Source organism: Rhagoletis zephyria, unplaced genomic scaffold, assembly GCF_001687245.7.
Source record: "Rhagoletis zephyria isolate East Lansing unplaced genomic scaffold, Rhagoletis_zephyria_1.1 Rzeph_scaffold_00011, whole genome shotgun sequence".
NCBI classification, from domain to species: Eukaryota; Metazoa; Arthropoda; class Insecta; order Diptera; family Tephritidae; genus Rhagoletis; species Rhagoletis zephyria.
In genome coordinates, this window is record NW_016157095.1 from 116,332 (window position 1) to 137,337 (window position 21,006).

A 21,006-nucleotide genomic window follows, 5' to 3' on the forward strand; every position below is an offset into this window, starting at 1 on the left:
CTTTATTTCTTTGTGTTATGCTGTTAGTGTAATTTAATGTTTAAAATTGTGATATACACACAACTCTCCATAAGTCCAAAGCAGCTGGACTTGATGGAATAAGCTCAGTCTTTCTTAAGATCTGCCACATTTGACTTTCCTAATCAATTCTATTTTGACAACTTGCGTTTTTCCGAAATGCTGGAAAGTCGCAAAGGTTATACCTATTCGGAAGACAAATAACGAGTTCCGGCCTATATCTGTTTTGCCTTTCTTGTCAAAAGTAATCGAGCGTATCCTGCACAAACAAATCTGTGCATATGTGTATGATAACAGTCTCTTGACTGACCGCCAATCGGGCTTCAGAGGTAGTAGAAGCTGCACCACGGCTCTTTTGGATGTAACGGAGAGCATCAGATCGCAAATTGATGTCAACAACATCAGTTTTCTGACACTTCTCGACCACTCGAAAGCTTTTGACACTGTGGATCATAAACTTCTATGCCTTAAGTTGAGAAACTTATTTAATTTCTCAGGTCACGCAACTGCTCTGATCAGATCTTACCTTGGCGACAGAACTCAAGCTGTGAGTATTGGCGGCATAACGTCAGATTTCCTGGCCGTATCTAAAGGAGTACCGCAAGGGTCAATCCTCGGCCCGCTTCTATTCGTCCTATACATTAATGACCTTCCTAAAGTGTTGAAAAACTGTAATGTACACATTTATGCTGATGATGTGCAATTGTATGTAAGCTGTTCTGTTAGTCGTGTCCGTAATTGTATTAGTGACTTAAATTCTGATTTGTCTCGTGTAGCTAATTGGGCCTCAATGAATGGTTTATGCCTTAATCCGGGAAAGTCTAAATGTATTGTAATTCATAGAAAATATCTCGATATTAATTATCTCGACAAAATTAGGCTAGATAAATCTGAAATTGAATATGTTGACAGGGCTAAAAACGTTGGCGTCATCTTTAACTACACATTGACATGGAATGAGCACATCTTTAACTCAGTAGGTAAAGTGTATGGAATGCTTCGTACACTCTGGTCAGTACAGTATTTCACTCCAACAAATATAAGACTACTATTAGCTAAAGCGTACTTAATACCTACGCTTCTTTATGGATGTGAAATTTATGCAAATTATGACTGTGTATGTAAGAAAAAGTTAAATGTTGTCTATAACAACATTGCCAAATATGTGTACGGGCTAAAAAGACTTGACCATGTCTCAGCATTTTCTAAAAAGTTATTCAGCGTTTCGTTTGATGACCTATTAAAAGTTAGAACACTTGTTGCCTTACACAAAATTATAAATTCTAAGGAGCCTAGTTATTTGTACGAAAGACTTCAATTTCTCCAATCATCGAGGTCTGAACATTTAGTACACACCAAATATCGAACCCTTGTCTCTGAACGTCAGTTTTTTATCAATTCCATACGTCTTTGGAACTCTCTTCCTATTAGGTTAAGAAAACTAAAAAATGCGCTGCTTTTTAAAAACCAAATAACTAACTATTATAGCAATGAATGCAATTAATATATAAATTTGTTTACTCTGTGTGTACCTGAAATTCCTACATATTATTATATACATTTTATTTTTTCTTTTTCTTTTTTTTTCTACTTATTATTATTTATTTTTTCTTCTGTTTTCCGCGCCTCTTTTCCAAATACATAAGTATATTCTAAATTGCCGTATACCGTATCATATACATATGTTATTTTAGATTTAATCAAAAAATTGTAAACGCGTTACTAGCACTATAAAATAATTGTAAAATTGTTGTGTTAGGATACATCAATAAATAAACAAACAAACAAACACATTTCGCATACCCTCTTCAAAAGAGGCATAACTCAAAAATCAGTTCCGAAATTATAACTGCTTGTGGTTCATACAAATCCAACGCAATTAATACAAATACTGTTATAACAATAGTTTTCTAGTTAGAGAATATTACCATGAAAACAAACATTGGCATTAATTGGATAAATTCTACATTTTTTCGCGTGGTCCTTTGTTTGAAGAGGTTGTAGATATGAATACATATGTATATGGGGCGTTCCATACCACAACGGACTGGGTTCAGCAAGGTAACTTCGTCTGTAAGACCGAGGCGCACGTTATTTAACAATGTCTGAAGCATAAAGTAGAAAGTGGGGCAACCGACAAACACATCTACATACACCTCAAATCTGCTGTATGATTACTCATAGCCTTAAGATACTTATCGTCTGCAGTAACCGGGTAAAACTCATATGTGTACGGGTCATATTCTCCACCGCAAAGAGGGATGCACAGGGATTCATATGCCCGGACCCTTTACTGGTCTGCCATGAAGCTCTGTTGACGAAACTACTATAAATGGTGAAGAACGAAGCGCAATATTACAAATTCGGAAGGTAACAGACAGGCCAAAATTTGCATTCCGGAAAGAAGGAAAACCGAAGAACTCCTTCACTTTAGTAGGGATGAAGTAAGAATTGTTACAGGTTTTTTACTAGCCACCGTAGGGTAATGAAACACTTGTCAAACACAGGAGTGGTTAACTCTGATCAGTATAGGTTATGCAATGAAGAGAAGGAAACAGCAGAGAACATTATGTGACTTCGCTTATTAGGACAACTGTTCCTGGAAGCACATGAGCTAAATGGCCTGCAGTTGAATAAGGGTTTGTTACAATAGATCTTTCGGTCACTTATTTTTTGTTGCAGTCTCGCGAAAAATTGCTCGCCTGAAGTGACTATATAATTAGGAATAGAATGTTTGTTTATATAACCCCCAAATAACACACCCTAGTAAAATTCAACGCCAGATCAATAGTGCTATTATATCACTAAAAATTCATTAAATGCTGGTTGTTAATCAAAGGCAAGCAGAGTCAAATCGTGTTTTGTCTATTGTTTTCTTTTTACATTTTACCTACAAACAAATCCGTTTTCCGATAGCCTTGATGGCCGACTTCAACACTGGACACTAACAACATCACGATCATCAAATGCAATTCAAAAGTAATATTATATTGAATATTTGGTTAAGCCTAAAACACGTTTATTTTTTTGATATTCATAGAAAAATAGCCCAAATCGGCCTACTTATAGTTATGCCTGTCTTAGTTTGATGCTCTGTATGACTAACAAATTTGTTCGCCTACAAAAGACGTCAATCAAGTAGCAAACTCGTTTTCGCATTGAACGCATAAAATGGAAAGTTGTTGGGGCTGCGCAGTCCTTGTGCGGAAAATATATGAGCCGATTGCAATTGAACAATACACCCAAGCTTTAGGCGAGGCAAGTTAAGGCAACTTAAAATTCATACTATATGTATTATTCGTAGCTAAGCAGGGGGGGAGCAAAGGCGCGGGCGTTGTGCATTTACAGTTAAATGGTCGACCACTCCAATTCTTGCGCTATATTTTTCTCAGCCTTATGTCTCATTTAAGCTGTCCGTCTCCTGATTGCTACACAATTGCTGCAAACATTTTTCATGCATTACATTTATGTACTTAATTCATACGTATACTTTTGCTGTTGTTGTTGTTGCCAAAGTCTGGTTACACATTGCACGGTAGTCACGCTGTAAGCGCCATCGCCATAGCCATCGCCATCGCCAGCGCAACCGCCACCACTATGTATGTATTTACAAACATTCAATCAGCAAATAAATACCGTTTAACATTTACTGTAGTGGCTGAAGCCGTTGTGGGGCTACTGGACGACTGTTGCATGCTTTGACTTAATTTTTGATTTGTTTTGTTTTTATTTCTATTATCTCACCGCCGTTTTTTCACCAAATCTTTTGCAATATTCTCACACATGCATGCACGTAATAGCAGATACTTGTATGTATTATTATGCATTTACTTGCCACATATGTATGTATGTATGTATGTATGTATGTTTGCGGTATGTTGCAACAAGCTTTCAAGAAAATTGCTACCTTTTTACACTCGCCAGTCACTCGCTACTTATTATATGCACATAATAGAAATGGAGCACCACCAATTAGGCATTACAAGTGAGCACGAATCGAACATTGATCTACAATTCATACAGTTGGAGCTTTCGAGATAAATTATAGAATCGCATGCAAGGCGATGGACCTAAGTAAGTCGAGTTCTACGTATTTTATTTTACCAAATTGACCTAACAGACTGGTGCTTAAGTAAGCAATTAGAGGATTCACAAGACATGTTCAGGGCACGGTTGCCAACTTTTGCATTCACGAAACCGGGACATCAAGTTCAATGCCGTATTTTTGAAATTTTTCTATTTAAAATAAGAAAAACTAAAATAAAATATCATAGATAAAAGCTTCCATCATACAAAATTTTGATGTAAATACTTTTTAATAATTCAAAACATAAATTAAAGTTTAAATAAAATCACACCAAATTATAAATTGTAATTTTCCATATAAATATGTGTTTGGCACGGGGAATTTTTCACAATGTACATATCGAGCCCTAACCGCCAAAATAATATAAGCGACAATTTTTTCAAAATTTTCTTTTTGATGCAAAAATGCATCTAGATGCTCTAGGAATATTTTTGCATCAAAAAGAAAATTTTGAAAAAAATGTCGCTTACGTTATTTTGGCGGTTAGGGCAAGATATGTTTGTAACTTTGTACTTAAAATTTTCGGCCAATTTTCATAACAACATAGCTCACACTACAACAAAAAAAAAGTGAAAATGTATCTAAACTTTGTGTAAAACTCACGAAAATTCAATAAATTTGCCCACAAATTGACATTGTTGTTTAACTAAGTGCAACACTTATTTCGCGACCTAATCTACACTTTTTAAACAACAATCAATAGTTCTAAACCAAAACTCTTTTTGCTGGAAAAAAAGGATTAAAATTAGGTCAAAGCAAAAACAAACGAAAAAATAAAACCAAAATGTGGTAAAAATAAAGTAGGTTACCACACTTAATTACCATGATTAAGAGACAATAGAAAGATGGTTTATCGCACTCAACACAGCCGCAGCATCAAACAAAAACTTTGTAACACGACGACTCGCGAGACGAGTGCAGAACCCTCAAAAGTAATCAGCAAAACATTAACTTTTTAATACCACAGATAAATTTACTTTCTTTTATTTAAAGAAGTGTTAGAAGTAATTTGAAAAACACTTTCGGAATTCTTGAAAGTGAGACAAGAATGCAAACCGCAGCTAATGATGATTGATTCACTGTGGCTACATAAAGTTTTTACAACTTTTAAATGAGAGTTTTTATAAAACTCAAAAAAGTGAAAAGATTAACGAAAAGAAGGTCAATATCGCATAGCTGAACAAAAGACTTAAGACACAAACTTCGCGCATTGGCGCATGCCAGCCAGCCAAAATACATATAAATTTATGTTGCTGGTTGATGTGAAATACATAAATGTATGCTATTAATTGGCTTCGATTTTGCTTGTGTCAAGGATAAACGCCGATCTTCGGTTTAAGTTGTATATTCAATCAAAAGTTACATGTGAATCAGAGAAAAGTTAAAAGGAAACTGATATATTCAGAAAAGAAATTTATTATTTAATTGACAACGATCGACTGTGCCTGCTAGATCACCTGCCTTTTACAGTTGCTTGTGCGTTTGCTTACTTTTAATCCTCAGTAGATTTCTTTTTTTTTCGCTGCTGCTTTTCTAAATGCTAATTTCAATTACTTACTGATATGATTTGCGCTAAATTAAGATATACTTATAGAAGTCTACGAAAACATTTGTGAATCTCAAGAAAACCACATATGAAGACCTCTTATATGAAAATATGCAAAGGCCACAAAATGGGGTCGCTCACGGCTAAGCTATGCTAACCCACTCTCCTCGTCTTCACTTCACATCTTCAGCATTTTATGTGACTTCTAACAACTCATACGTTCATATATGTACATTTTTTGTATGCTTATATGGGTGTGCACCGTCTAGCCGTTCGATTTTTAGCACATACATGTAGTAAGCGTATCCATATATATGTACATTAGGGTGGTCCAAAAACGGTAAAGTCGGAACTGTAATGTTCTCACCCCCTAGGATTATTCTATATCCAAAAAAGTATACCCCTATTTTTTTATTTTGAAATCAAAAAATATTTAGAGGTCGCCCAAAGCGTTTAAAGTTTTCCATGTATTTTTATATGGAAAAAAAAACTTTTCGTAGAAATGATATAGAATTCTTAAATTCGGGATTTTTGTGGGTTTTTGGCGGAAATTATAGTTGCGATGAAAACATTATTAAATAAACAATTGGGCACTTTTATGGATTTTTAAGAATAAAAATTCTGACTTTACTGCATTTTTGGACCACCCGAATGTACATACATACGTATTTTGCCTTCTCCCAAGGCGAATGGAATTATAGTGTAGAAAGAAGAAAATTAATTATCGCACAGAAATGGGTTGCCTACTTACTGTTGACGGTCTGCCTGTCTGGCCGTCGGTCTGTTTGTCTGCTTCTGGCATTTTGCATCGCAAATAGGTTGGCGCATAGGTTAAAGTAGAAAACAAATGTGAGCGGAAACTTTGTATTCAAACAACTGCTGCATGTATGTATGTATGTAAGTATGCTGTAAATACTTCGCCACGTTTTAAAATTGCCTGGATGTTGCGCGGATGCTGCACGTGCGCTAATTTTTATTTTTATTTTTATTTTTGCACATTTATGTATTCCAGCTAAGTTTCCAAGTATAAACAATAGCGTTGTACCTAGCATTTTCAAATGTAAGCCATCCTTCAACTAAAGTTTGTATTATTGGATTTGATACTTGTCGCTGGTTACTTACTTTATTAAACTTTCGCTACGCTTTGTATGGCCAGGAATTCATTCAATCTTTATGAGTGCCATGCAAATTACAACAAATCGGTGCTGCTAAAAATTACTGTGTATACCTTTATGTGGAGATGATAGAATATGTATACTGTTTCAACTTGAGACCTATCGGGATGCAAATTTTTAACTACTCTGGAAAATTACGCAAATTTATTTTTTTTATTCCATAAGAGATTTTGGCCGATCTAAAAAAAAAAAGAACACGCCAGTTGTTTCTCTTCTGTGCCAACTGACGAAAATTGGAAATGGCATGCGAAGCCTAGTCCTTCTCCACTTGGTCTTTCCATCGCAGTGGATGCCTCACTCTGCCTCTGCTACCACCAGTGGGTCCCGAGTTGAATACTTTCAGAGCTGGAGCGTCGGTGTCCATTCGAACGATATGGCAAAGCCAGCGGAGCCGAATCAACTTCGCCTGCTGGAAAAAGGGGGTATAAGCGGAATTCTAGCAAAGAATATTGGGCACAGGATGCTCCGGGAATTACTACTCGGCAAAAGGAGAAGTGCAGTACTCGTTCCGCTTACCTACAAGAGCGGCGTCTGGCGAAATTTTTTTTTCACTTTTTCTAAGTATGTACATATGATTTTCTTAAAAAAATATCAAAAAATTTTAAAGTTGTTCTAGAGCTGCCGCAAAAAAGTTACATCCAAATTCATAAAAAAAAGAAGTCTTTAAATGCTTTATTAATATTAAATCTATATATTAATACGCTAACATAAATCTTGGCGATTCCACCAAACCGATTTCAAAACCAGGAACACCACTTGAAAGGTTTCAAAATTGGTTGAAATTTATGGCCAAAATCGTTGTTTAAAAATGTTCGTATTAGTGTATAGTTTTTGTTGTAACCTGTTCAATTTGAGTTGCTTTCGCATTTTGTTTGACTTCGTACTTGAAATTAAACATTGTAATAGAGATAAATCTGATGATGAAGAAATAAATGATAACGATTATAGCAAAAAAATGAAGGCAAAATTGAATATAAAGACGAAAATTAAAACAATTCGAAATACGCAAGAATTAGAATAACTGAAAGGCGAAGAGAATTTGTTGAAATATATCGAGTCATCCGAATTTCAAGGTTATATAGTGAGTTGATCGAGTTATCACTGCTTATTGAATTTTAGCGTGTTACCAGAGTGTAACGAGTTATCGAAATTTGTTGATAGCTGTCGAAAAATATGGAGGTATCAAAATGAACCGAGTTGTAGAAATATATATAGGTATCCGAAGTTTATCGAGCTATCGATTTGTATCGAGATATATAAATTTTTGAGTTATAGAAATTTATCGAGATATCGATATTTTTTGAGCTATCGGATTTTCCGGTAAGTAATTTTGTACTTTATAAGTAAAACTACGCGCTAAGTTTTTCATTTTCATTTCATTTACCTTCACCTGTGTGCAACCACATCTTGCAAGACATTTTTAACCAACTCCCCGATGCTCAATAGACTTAAAACTTCAAATTAGGACCCCATGATAATGCAAATGAAAGATGAATTAATCCACTAGGTGGCGCAGGTGTAGCGATATTTAAAAAACCAGTATTCATGGTCCGATATGGTTCATATTTGAAATATATATTACTTGCATCAAAAGGAATAACTCCACAAAGTTGCCCGATAGGTGGCGCACGGGTCGAGATATTTAAAAAAATCCGCATTTTTGGTCCAATTTGTTTCACATTTAGAACCTACATATATGGTATTACTGAAATGGAAAGATATAACTCCACAAAAAATGTCGCCGTCGGGCGGTGCGGGGCCGATTTTTGTTTCTTAGTTAACCTCTAATAAAAGCTTGTCTTTATTTATTTATTTATTTATTTTAATTACTAGTTTTGAATTTCATCCTTCTGTTTCAGACAACAATTTACGAGCTGGATCTTTCTAGATATTTGGCAAATTCAACGACAAATGAGCTCTATGAATAAATGTGCTTATAAATCGGCATAAATTTAATACTTAATTTGGAAAAAATTACTTTTTATACATCAGGAAAAATTAGGTGAGTAAGTGATTAGTACCTCCTAAGGGTACGTTCACACAGAAAGCGGAGCCGAGCCGAGCGAATTCGTTCCCAGCTGAGTGTAGCTTTCAAATTGCTGTAGCTATATTAAAGTGAAAGCAGAAGGCTCTTTTCAGAGGCGCTTTGGAACTCAAATTAAAGCAGTTTTTGATTTGGAATTTTCTATATAACTTTTAGTTTCACGACGCTGCTGTAAAAAAGATATCAAAATATTCAAATAAAAACGAATTTTAAAATATATATTTTGAATAAAATTGAACAAATATTTCTGCCGATTTTCATTAACGGTGAGTTGTGTGATATCTTTGCAATCAAGTCCATGAGAAAATCTCCGCTTTGCTTCGTTCAGTGCGAACGTCACCAGCTTCGCTTTGTTCCGCCTTGCTTTGCTCGGCTTTCTGTCTGAACGTACCTTAAGATAGGCGTGTTCTGAAAATATCAAACAGTGTAACATATTTTTTATTTTTTACTTGTGGAAAGGACTGAATTTTTTAAAATTAAATATTTCATGCTTACTGCCAATTTTACCAGCAAATAAAAAGTAAAATTTTTTACTAAAATTGCTTTCGTGAAGCTGGCTACTAAATAAGAACAAAGATTTGCTTCTTTTTAAAAAATTATTTTTAAAATTTAAAAGTTGGTAGAGCTTTATGCTTTTGTCATCATTCAATGTCACGTAAATTAATTTAAATTATAAGCAATCAATTTGGTTTGCTTAAAATTTGCATTTATACTCAAGTAAACGTGGCGCGAATCAATAATGCATAAATAATTATTTCAAGTACGTCACCTAAGTCTTTTGTTGCGCACGCGTACATAGAGTCATTCACATACATACATATGTGTGTATGTATGTATGTATTACATTCAAAGCTACGCAAATTTTGGACATCATAACTGTGCGTCAACTTTTTGTTTAGCGCATTATCGCCATATGAGTGTGTACTTGTTTGTGTTTGTTGTTGCTCACACTTAATTAGCGCATAATCGCTTTGTGTCGCATGCACATTTTCCACTTAACTGCGCGCGTATATTTACCGTACAAATGTGTCATAAATAGGCAAATAGGCGATATAGCAGTACAAGGCGGGTCAAAAAGCGAAACGGCTTATGAACGAAGCGGCAAATGGGCGTGCGTGTATGTATGCATACGTTCAGGGCAAAATATGCATGTACATATGTATGTACGTATAGCAGGTGTATATGTATTTATATTGGTATAGATTATAAACATCCATTAGATATTTTCAAATGGCCTTATCTTTAGCTACAGCTGTTATATTATTTTTAAAATGAAAACTAAACTAATACATATAATAATACGTAAATATCTCTCGTAAAATTGCAACGTTGAGTTAAAAAATTATTTAATTTTATTGCAATTTTTTATTGCTGCCTTTGCTTAAAATTATTTAATTTTTAAACATACATGTATAGTCATTCGACCGTGCAGTTTATTTTGTGTTACTCTTAGTACTTCAGTAATATCCATTAGGGTGTATCGGAAAAATAAAAAAAAAACTCAATTTAAATGCTGATAAACGCGAAGAGTAGATTGTTAGTTAGTAAATAAATTCGGTGTAAAAAAGTACACTGTAACCTAACAGACGTATGTATCTCTATAATATGGGACATAACCTGCCAGAATAATAAACAATCACCTTTTCTAATAAATTCTAAACGCAAGTGTGTTTGTAGACAAATTGCTAATGACAAAAGGTTCTACTGCGAATGTAAAGCCCTTGACACTTAAGGCTGGTTTTAGCTATGCCACAACTTTTGTTTCATAGACGATGTGCTATCCTTCGCCACAGTGCGATTGCGACCTCGTTTCCTCCGATTCCACAGTAACATGGCACAACTGGTACCAAGCCCTGATGGCCAATTTTTCTGTCTTAAAAAATAACTATAACATTACCTTTCAATTGCTTGCACCTCGTCCTGAACTACTGCGGGCCAACTGGCCATTGAAATGAGAAGTTTAGTGTCATAGATCAAAGGTAGGCTGTCCATATGCCCAAACGTGTCGGTTTAGGATTATTATCTGTATTTTTTTTTTTTGTGCAAAAAATATTTCTCTTAGCGCGCAGTCGAAAAATCCGCATATTTCCAAACCTCTATGTATAAAGAGTATAAAAAATACCTCCGCGGTAACCAAGTTCTCATTGATACACTAAGAGTTAAGTTAAATTTCGAAGTTTATTAAGATGTAATATGGCCATCAAATACGGAGGTATAAGAGACAATCGGACAGATTATTATACGGTATAGGCATTCTATTAACTTCGATTTCGGACCCCATATCCGACCACGCACAATTGCACTCATAACTTCTAAGACAATACTGCCGCATACCATCGTAACCACACTCCTATACTTTGGTTAAGAGGTCGTCCAGCACAAGAGACCAAAGTAAGGCAGAAAGAATATCGCCCTTTTGACACCCATTATAGGCCTAATATTTACGAAAGTGTTGCCCAAGGGCGTTGGTGTCAATGAATTTTATAGTAGTGAGATAGATCCATAGACTATATTATCAAAATCCCCTCGATCTTACTAACCACTTACCGCAGAGCGGAATACATTGATTTTCCTTAGACATAAGCACACTGAGTATAGTATAAATCAGTTGTAAGTATCAGTCAGTATATGCAGGTCTAACAGTATTTCGACAGTCTGGAGAATGAACTAATTGTCTGATTTCAAAAAAATATGACTGATAGTTGCTGCCAAATATACCGTACGTTTTTCCAAGTATTGCTAGCACCTACAGCTGTGAATGGTTCTAGGGGCTCAACCGCCCATCGTACCTTGTCTCAGTCAAAGATAAAAAAAGTTGTTTTTCGACCCCTGACCATATACCTAAATAGTAAAATAAGTCGTAAAATGCCAAATTTTTGATAAAATATCGCATTTGTCTTCAGATTAGCCCGACAATTTTTTTTTATGAATAAAAACTAAGCAATTGCTTTTTCCTAAATTTTTGAGACCTATTAATCGATTTATTAAAAAAAATTTAAGTAAAAAGTCTGAAATTTGAAGAAAGCCTTATTGCTTAGTTTTTATTCATACGGCTTATATCTACCTGTACTATATAAGCTTTCAATTCGGGGATTGTCTTATCATACTTTTCTTATGGGCGTACGACCCAATCTAATGCCCATATAAATGCGGTTGAATGTGGTGATCCTATTTTATATGTTTAGCACTCCAGTTGTTGCTCCACATATCACACAGTAGCACCTACAACTTCTCGCTAGCTTATTGCAAAGTGAGGTCGTGTGCTCCAATTCAATTTGTAGGCATTTGTTTATTTTTCCAATTCCTAGCTGCTTTTACTTATAATTGTTAAACCGCATATTTGCATTTTTGTTGGTATTTAAAATTTCTGGCATATATATGGAGGATATATCGTATGTATGTACATATGTGCTGCTAAATAATTTATGCACTTGCATGCTTCACTACACAACTAAATATGTATGTATACATATGTATATTTGTGCTCACGTATTTTTATGTGTCACACGTTTGAGTGTCATGTCGGTCGCATTCATTGGTTCAATGATTCGGTCAGTTGGTCATTTCAATTGCACTTTATATATTTTTTCGTTTCAAAGCTAAATATTTGTAGTTGTGTATGTATTGTAACTGTTGTTTTCGATTATTTTCATCGTTATCACAGTTGAGTGCCTACGCTAGGCGGCGCGTTAACACTTGAAAAATGTGACGAGAACCCAAAGCACATACACAGTACATAACTCTATGTTATTTGTCCCTGTCGAAATATGTACATTGTAACATTTCAAACTAAGCGAATTTGAAAACTCTCAAAGTAAGTAATAGAAATGGTCCTAAGGAATGTGCTTATGCGATATGACTTGAAAGGAGTAGCGGCGCGAAACATTATAAAAAAATTTGTCTACAAAATAACGAAAAAGTAAGAACAGAGTGAATCATGGCTCTATCGGAATTCTGCAGTTCTTTGTATTACTGACTTTGTTCTGAATTCATCACATCGCAAAAATACAATGCAGATAAGTACCTACATTAGAATGCATTATTCCCCATAGATGCAAATAAAAATCGGTACTGTCCATTGGCATTATAAAATCGATTCTATTTTAAGACTTGCACCAAAATATTTCGGAAGAATATATAAGATTTAGTTTAGCTGGACCGATTTAAAAATACTTCAAAACATGTATGGCCCTATTCACGAAAAATTAAGTAGGTTTAAAAGGCTTTATAAATTGACGTTTTCGTACATTTTTCAATTTATAAACCTTTTGTAAAGCTACTTTATTTTTAGCTATTATTTTTTTAAGAATACATTTTTTTTTAAGTTTTTAAAGAATTTTTGAAAAAAATTAGCTCAGATGACAAACCAGTTTAATATTAAAAAATTTGTACAAAAATATTAAAAAAATCTTTCAACGGAATTATAATGAAATTTTTGATGCTGTTTTTGAACTTTTTTAAAAATTAGTTTATGAAAAACTTATAACTAAGGCCGATTTATACTTATGAGGTATGTTTCATTGGAAAGAAAATGTCCACCCTTTTTATTTTTAAAACTCATTCAAAGCATAAAAGAGAAAGTTAACTTAAACGAGCGTCATTCCAAGTTGAATTGAGAAGTCTTGTTATTGAGAAAAAGGGACGTTAATGAATTTTTTGCAAAGAAATAAAAAGGGCGAGAAACTTTCCACCGACAGCAACAAAAATCTCACTATTAAATATGATTCCGTTGAAATTTTTTTAAAATTTTTTATGCAGATTTTTTAAGCTTAAACTGTTTTGTTTGTTTAAGAAACTATTTGGATTCATAAAAAACTCCATTTTTTAAAGTATTTTCAAATCGGTCCAACTCACTTAAATATTAATATTTTTTTTTTTTAAATTTTGGCGAAAGTCTTCAAATAAAATAGATTTTGAAATCCCGGCGTAAAAACCGCAACTTATTTTGGTGATGCAGTCTAATGTTCATTAATAGATACGTATTAGTATCAAAAAAGCGCTAAAAACGAAGAAAAGAAGTATTTTGGACCAACCAACACCAATTTTGAACTTGCCAAGGTTTATCTTTATAAGTGTAAGGCATTTTTCAGAAGAAAGACTTACTTTGTGAGAATCAAAAATTAAATTCTGTGGCAATTTTTCGGTGGCTGCTTTTTGGAGCATTCGAGGCCCATTCCACGTTCAATGGCTATGTTAATAAGAAAAATTGCTGAATCTAGGTTGGAGCCGTTGTAAACGATAATACTCAGCTATATGTCACCATGATCAATGACTGTTTTTGGCCTGAAATTTAATATTTTGAAGGATAGAATGTAATTTCAACGATATGGGGGCGCGAGGAGAAATTTCCAGGGGGCACATTTACGAGATTTAGCAATTTTGATGGGCCACTATGTGTATAAAACCACACATTAATGGATAAGGTACGTAAACTAATGGTGGAGTTATTGCCCGAACTGTATGAGAATCGAAAATTGCCTCAAATGAAGAAGGCTCCGCAAACGGTCCCATGGAGGTTAGTTGAATGATATTCTTTTCCAAGTAAAATGGTAAAAATTCCATTGAAATTTAAACATGCAACGTGTTTTTTTTTGTGACGATACCTTCTAACAAGGATAAACTTTTATTTGGTGTAACTTTTTTCAATTGACTGAACTAAAACTGTATTTTATGAGTTCGAAACTAAAAAGTCGAAGTGGAAAAATGGCAGTACCGCTTTTCCACACAGCTATTCGAATCCTATTACTTTGTTGAACACGATGGCTTTTGAATTCCGGAACATATTTGACCAAGGAGAGCGCTAATCTCTGCTTTTTATGGCTTAAAGGTAAATATTAAAATATTAAAATATTTTTTGAGAAAAACTAAACCGCCAAGTTTTACTTTCATTGGACCATGATAAAATAGTTAAATTATGCATGATTAAGGTTTTTTCTAAAATTTTTGGTGATTTTCCGATGACTTTTTTGGGAGTTTCCAAGGATTTTCAGGTTCAAATGTTGATCTTTATCTTCACCTTAATTTTTAGGAATACCTACATAATTAAAAGCACAAATAACAACTTACCTCTTATCCTCAAAAATATCAGGCAGAAAGAAAAAAAATGCACTTAAGAAAAAAGAATCATACTTCTACTCTATCGAAAGAGTCAATAAAAAATAAAGTCATTTTTGCCTTTAAAAAGGGGCTCATGGTAAATAAATAGCTTATTTCTCGATAGTATCGCTAACCATTACAAAGTCCTACAATGTTGGCCCTAGATGTAGAAAATTAAGATAATAAAATCAGATGTTTATAGACTAAATATTTGCCAATTGAATTTATACATAAATAATTTATGGAGATAATTTTAAAAGTACACAAGTATGTAGCTATATTTACATAATTTCTTGGGTGTTTGGAGGAGATTCTCCTATTTTTGAATGCGTCATGATCTGGTATCTATCACAAATAATTTTGAAACAAATAAATTATTCATACCGAGATAATTAATTTATATGCTTAAATGGTTTTCCCTATCGAAAAGCATTCGATTTCAAAAAATGTTAAAATGGGTAGAATGTTGCAGATGAAAATTTAAATTCCGAATGGACCAATTGTAGCAACTATGGAAGTGAAGACCTCTTTCGAAGGTTGCAAAAATGCTGTTAAATATTCTCAGAATTTTCGCTGTTGAATAATTTTGTCCGGAAAATACGAGAACACTCCTAATGATTTTTTATTCCATACTAATAATACTTATGTGTATTTAGTTCCCTTTTGTGAGTTTAGTTTTCTTAAGAGTTCTTAAGGTCATAAGTTTCAGCGCAATGTCAATTTTTAAAATGTTCAAGTATCAAATTAAGTTTTTATGAAAATAGGTCAAGAGTGCAGTATAGAGTTCCACAGGAAAAATAAAACAAATGTAACTGGATGCACCACAAGAAAGCACACATGGGGCGCACTGAAGTGTAGCGCAAACACAACAAAAAAGACAAAAAAAAACGTAAAAAAGACGATCATAATAATAAATAACACAGCTTGTCTGTTAAGATCACAAAGCACACAGCAATAAAGTGCAAATGCAACGAACAACAAACCACACTGGCGGCCTACATCAGCAATTAATGCACTGCACTCCAGCACTCAACACACTTCGCTGCGGCATCTTAGCCAATCACTTTGCCTGCAACTACTTCACCACTGTAACTCCCTTTTGGCATCAACTAGTTGATTGCAATACGTTCAGATGTATGTATGTGTGTATGTACTTGTTGAATGTTGATTTCGCATCAAAATCAGTGCGCGCTTACACAATCAACGAAGAAGCCGAGGCGGAGGCGGCTAAGCTAGATATTGACCAACTCATTGTAAGTTCGTATGTTCGTATGTGCGTATGTCTATCTGATGGCCACTTCAGTGTTGGGTAAGCCACGGCAATGTCGTAGTGGTAATCAGTAATTATGCAGCGCTGCAGTAGTTGTTGCAGACAAGCAATCGTGTACTTGTGCGGCTTCGATTTAATTTGCTGTTTGTTTGGTCAGTTAGGAATTTCGCATGCGCTCGCAATAAACCAACAACAAGAAAACACGTAACAATAAGTCAATGTGATAAGACGCGCAGTAATCTATGTATGTATGTAGGTAGCTGCAACAACATTTTAGTTAAAAATCGCTTTGTCTTTTTTCTAACTACCATTCCAGACATAGTACATACATATGTACATACTTTTTTATTGCATCGAAATAATGTTGCTGTCGAAGTACGCCTTGTCTTTTGCGGAGTATAGCGAAAATGGGTGTACGCGGCGGCGCGGCTTAGTTTGAAACGGGGAACGCAAAACAAAAGCAACACTAATTGCAATTTTCAAACGCGTTTTTTCTTTAGCTTTTTCTTGTGTTACTATTTTATTATGGCTTTGGTTTAATGGGCTGGTCGACGGACTCCTCTGGGTTGTGCCGGTTTTATTATCTCATTGCGAAGTTGAGGTCATCTTCGCCCAGGTAAAGGAAATTAGCTTGTTTTTGCAAGCGAATGGAAATAAAGGGAACTAAAAAAATTGCATATGTGTGTACATACATATATACATATTATTTATTCACATATGTACATATCTGCTATATACCTATGCATACTTCAATTCAATTGAAAAGTTGCTTCGCGATGAGTAGAGCTGGGATTTTTATGAAAAACATATGGAAAGAATATGCCAGAATTAAGCAAAATATATAAAAAAAATGTGTAAAATGAACATAATTAAATATGCTAAAAAAAAAATTTTATTCAACAATTTAAATAATACCTAAGAAAAAACAGCGAAATCACTTCCACTTGCGTCCATTTAATTAAGATTTCAGTGAAAATCAAACAATTTTTATTAAAGGCATATCTTCAAATTTACTTGTATTTAGTTTACTCCTTAAACTACTTTAGTAGTATCTGTGGAAATCCATCTCTTCTGCAGAGTAAGAAGAGGACCAGTCTCTTGCAGGGGATGTGGGCCGAGAAGCAGCATGCTGTAATGACGGTGTTAGTCCCCTTTCACAAGCCCAGAACAAGAAGAGAAGGAGGAAGAATCGAAAAAATCGAATTTTTAAAAATTATCCGACATCTTGGAACCGCCATTTTGATTTTTAAAAACGTCAATCACCATTAAAAAGTGTCTTCTATATATAACTATAATTACGGTGACCATCCGTCCTGTATTATACGGGACAGTCCTCTTTTTTTTACCCACTGTCCTGTTAATTTATTTATTTTATACGGGACGCTAAATGTTCTGTATTTCTTTTAATGTCCCGTATTTGGTATTTCGCCCACTTAAGAGCTCATTAAAATGGCATGTCTATGAACGAGTTTTAAGTGATGTTGGTATGTGATCGTAATTTTCTCCATAAACAGTTATTATTTTCTAATCTGAATGCCTGTGATTCGAATCGAGGATAACATACAGTGACTAAAATAAAAATTAGCACTCGACATTTTAGTAAGTTTTGGATATTTTCCTTAGTTTATTTAAAATTTATTATTTATGAAAGTAAAGCCCTTTTCCTAACAAAAATCATATAATATCAAATTACCAACTTTGTGCCAAAAAACTATAAAAATTAATTCTGCAATATTTCACTTACTCTGTACGAAAAAATACGCAACACCGTCAACAAAAACAAAAATTGCCAAAAACTAATGGCAAGCCTTAGCGACTTAATATTGCGCTTTATTATACTAAAATTTAACGAATTTTTTTAACAAATTTTTCGGGGTAAAAAATCTCGAGAAAATTATCCTACAAATTTTTGATTTTACTAAAAGGATACTGTTTCAGGGCTAATACATCTAGGTTCATTGAAGGAGGCTTTCAGATCTGTAAGCTGTGGTGGAAAGAATTTGCAAAATTATTTTTGTCCCGTATTCGGCTCTCATAAATATGGTCACCGTAACTGTAATATAATTGTAACAGGCCGATGTCTGTACTTTACAGATACTAAAGAAAAATTAGTATGGGGGGGGACTCTTTATTAGAACAATAGAAGCCAAATCAAAAATTTTTAGAATTTTTGTCTATCAGTCTGTATATTTGCACGCGCATATCTCGAAAGCTAGTGCATGAAATTCAAAACAGTTTTCACGAACGTATTGCCAAAGGTGCAACTTAAAATGCTATATTAATTTTATTGCTGCTAATATAAAACTACATGAAAAATAATGATACAACTAAAATTATTGCTAGTACTCCACAATATTCTATTTTAATATATGACTTTTGCATTGCTTTAAAGAAACACGTCATCCCCATGACCTTGCCTAGAAATATTATATAAATATTTATATATATTGCCATTAATTGCAATTTTCACATTAACTCATCTCAAAGTCACAACTTCCCGCTCCACACCCTCGAAAAAGCAATAAAAAAACCGTCGCAAGCGAGTGCAGGTATTAGAACATGCAATGCTCACCTTCACACTTCGATAGCTTGTTTTTTCAACTCCCAACTTGATCATAGCAACTTTGATCATTCATTTAATTTTAATTTTTTTTAGTTTTATTTTCCTTTATGATTGCATCTGCCGGCGCAAAGTCACAGACACTAAACAGCAACTCATCAATTGTCTACATACATACATACATATGTGTTTTCACGCCCGCTGCGCTTACGTCATTTAACTAATTTTAGTTAAAATACAATATTTAATTAGTTGCATTGTTTTGCTAAGCTGAGCTGAGTTTTGGTTTGTTGCTCAAGTTGGCGTTGAATTTTAAAGTTTGCATTTCGCTTTAGGATTTGTTTTTTTTATTATTGTTGGGTTATCGCTAAAACTTTTTATTTTTTATTTTTTGAGTTGTTTTATGAAATTTCAATAGTTTTTTGCTCAAAAACAGTAGCTAAAGCTAGGGGTAGGCGCATTCTATTGCACATATGAGTATGCATAGCTACTCTCAGCCATTGAGCTCAGATCAGTTTATATGTAAATATATGTATATACATATATAAATACTTAGTTAGCTGATTGCACGTATGTAAATATGTTTGCAAATAAATATGCTTGTAATTGCAAGTATTGTGTTAGTATTTAGGAATTTTTTAACGCCTGATGTGCATTTGCCGATTTACTGACAGTCATCAGTTTTGTAATCGCCGGCCGCGTTGTAGTGTCGTTGTGAGCACGCATTGGCTTATTGAATTTGAGCCATAAATCTACATAAATAAGTACACGTGAAAGTTGTCAAAGTGTAAGTGAAATGTAGAAAAAAAAACAAAGCAAAACAAGAAAGTAAAAATAAAATTAAAATAACTAAATAAATAACCTAATAAAAGATCAATAAAATAAAATAATAAATATAAAATAAGAAAATCAGTTACGAAATAAAAAAGAAAATAAAACTAAAAATTATTATCAATTCAAATAAAATATGGTACTATAAAATTAATATTAGACATTTCAAATTTTATATTTCGTAAAAGCAAATATTGACCATAGTTTGGAATAAAAATAAAAATCTGTGGAATTGCTTCTGATGATTTTTTTTAAAAAGTGTTCTTAAAGAACTATTCCTACAAATGTTAGTTATTAGAAAAAATTAAAAAAATATTTTATTAGAAAATATGTCGATCCTAATCAAATATATTTTCCATCTACGGAATTCCGTACTTTTTGTTTCAGAATTACGTTCGTAGTACAGTACTTTACCTAAAGTTCGTTTACATATAAATATATAATCGCTATCAAATCGATATTCAAACCATTTAGATAAGCAAGTTTACGAATTGTGGTAGGAGGCACCAAAAGGCACTACATGTGCATCGGCGTTTTGAAAGTGTAGATCTGAGTTTTATTTTAATGGGTGGGAAGGGGGGTGGGAGAAATTGTTCCCCTTCTGTATGTACATTCTATTTAGAAATCTGAGTACGAAAACCATGTGATCCTTAAATTGTAGACATACGATGTGTTCAGCAGTTTTTTGTTAAATACGACGATGACACCTGACCTTTTTGCCCCTTTTTTTGGAAAGGCCAAAAATAAATATAAAAAAAGGACATAACGGGTAAAAATGTTTTACAAAAGTATTTACAATGAAATTCTATTAACAATGGTCCGTATAGTGGTTTATTTTTTAAAATTAAAAAAATCAGACTTTTTCGATAAATTATTAGTTTATTCGAAAGAGAAAACATTTCCATATTTATGGAATACAATTTCATCCCGAAATCCCGGAATCCTTGCCTTTTCCAGGTCCCGAAATCCCGGATTTTCGGGATTTGTAACTTGCACTAATGGCAATAATAGAAACTACCATTCTTGACCAGTATTGGCTATATTTATTTTTTTTATTTAATAATAAATATTTGTTTTTATAAATGTTTAGCTCGTTATACATATAACACCATGCGATAGTAAATTTTACACACGAAAGTCAATATATTCGCGGAACCATGGGCCAAATATTGTAAAATTTTGTTTTTAGTTTTTCACTTTGGCGTCAGTAATTCAAAAATGATTTCAACATTTCAGTGAAATGTGCATAAAGGCGAAGTATGGGTATCAAATTAAGAAGGAATTCTGTAGAATTTAGTCAGATTAAATGTTTTGGTGCATAAGGACTGGTAAATATTGAAAATGTCCTTAAAATTTTATCCTTGAAATTCACAATATTT

The 21,006-nt window shown here is 33.7% G+C and overlaps 1 protein-coding gene across 7 annotated transcripts in view; it reads left to right on the forward strand.

Moving 5' to 3' along the window:
- pio (zona pellucida domain-containing protein piopio) overlaps positions 1–21,006 on the forward strand; it is a 121,399-nt gene that overhangs the window by 32,510 nt on the left and 67,883 nt on the right. For 6 of the 7 annotated variants that reach the window (XM_017610020.1, XM_017610046.1, XM_017610037.1 and 3 more), the window contains exon 3: positions 8,686–8,828. The exons of the other annotated variant lie outside the window; for it this stretch is intronic. The gene's annotated coding sequence lies outside the window, so the exon portion shown is untranslated. The remainder of the gene's footprint in view (positions 1–8,685; positions 8,829–21,006) is intronic. 7 annotated transcript variants of the gene reach the window in all.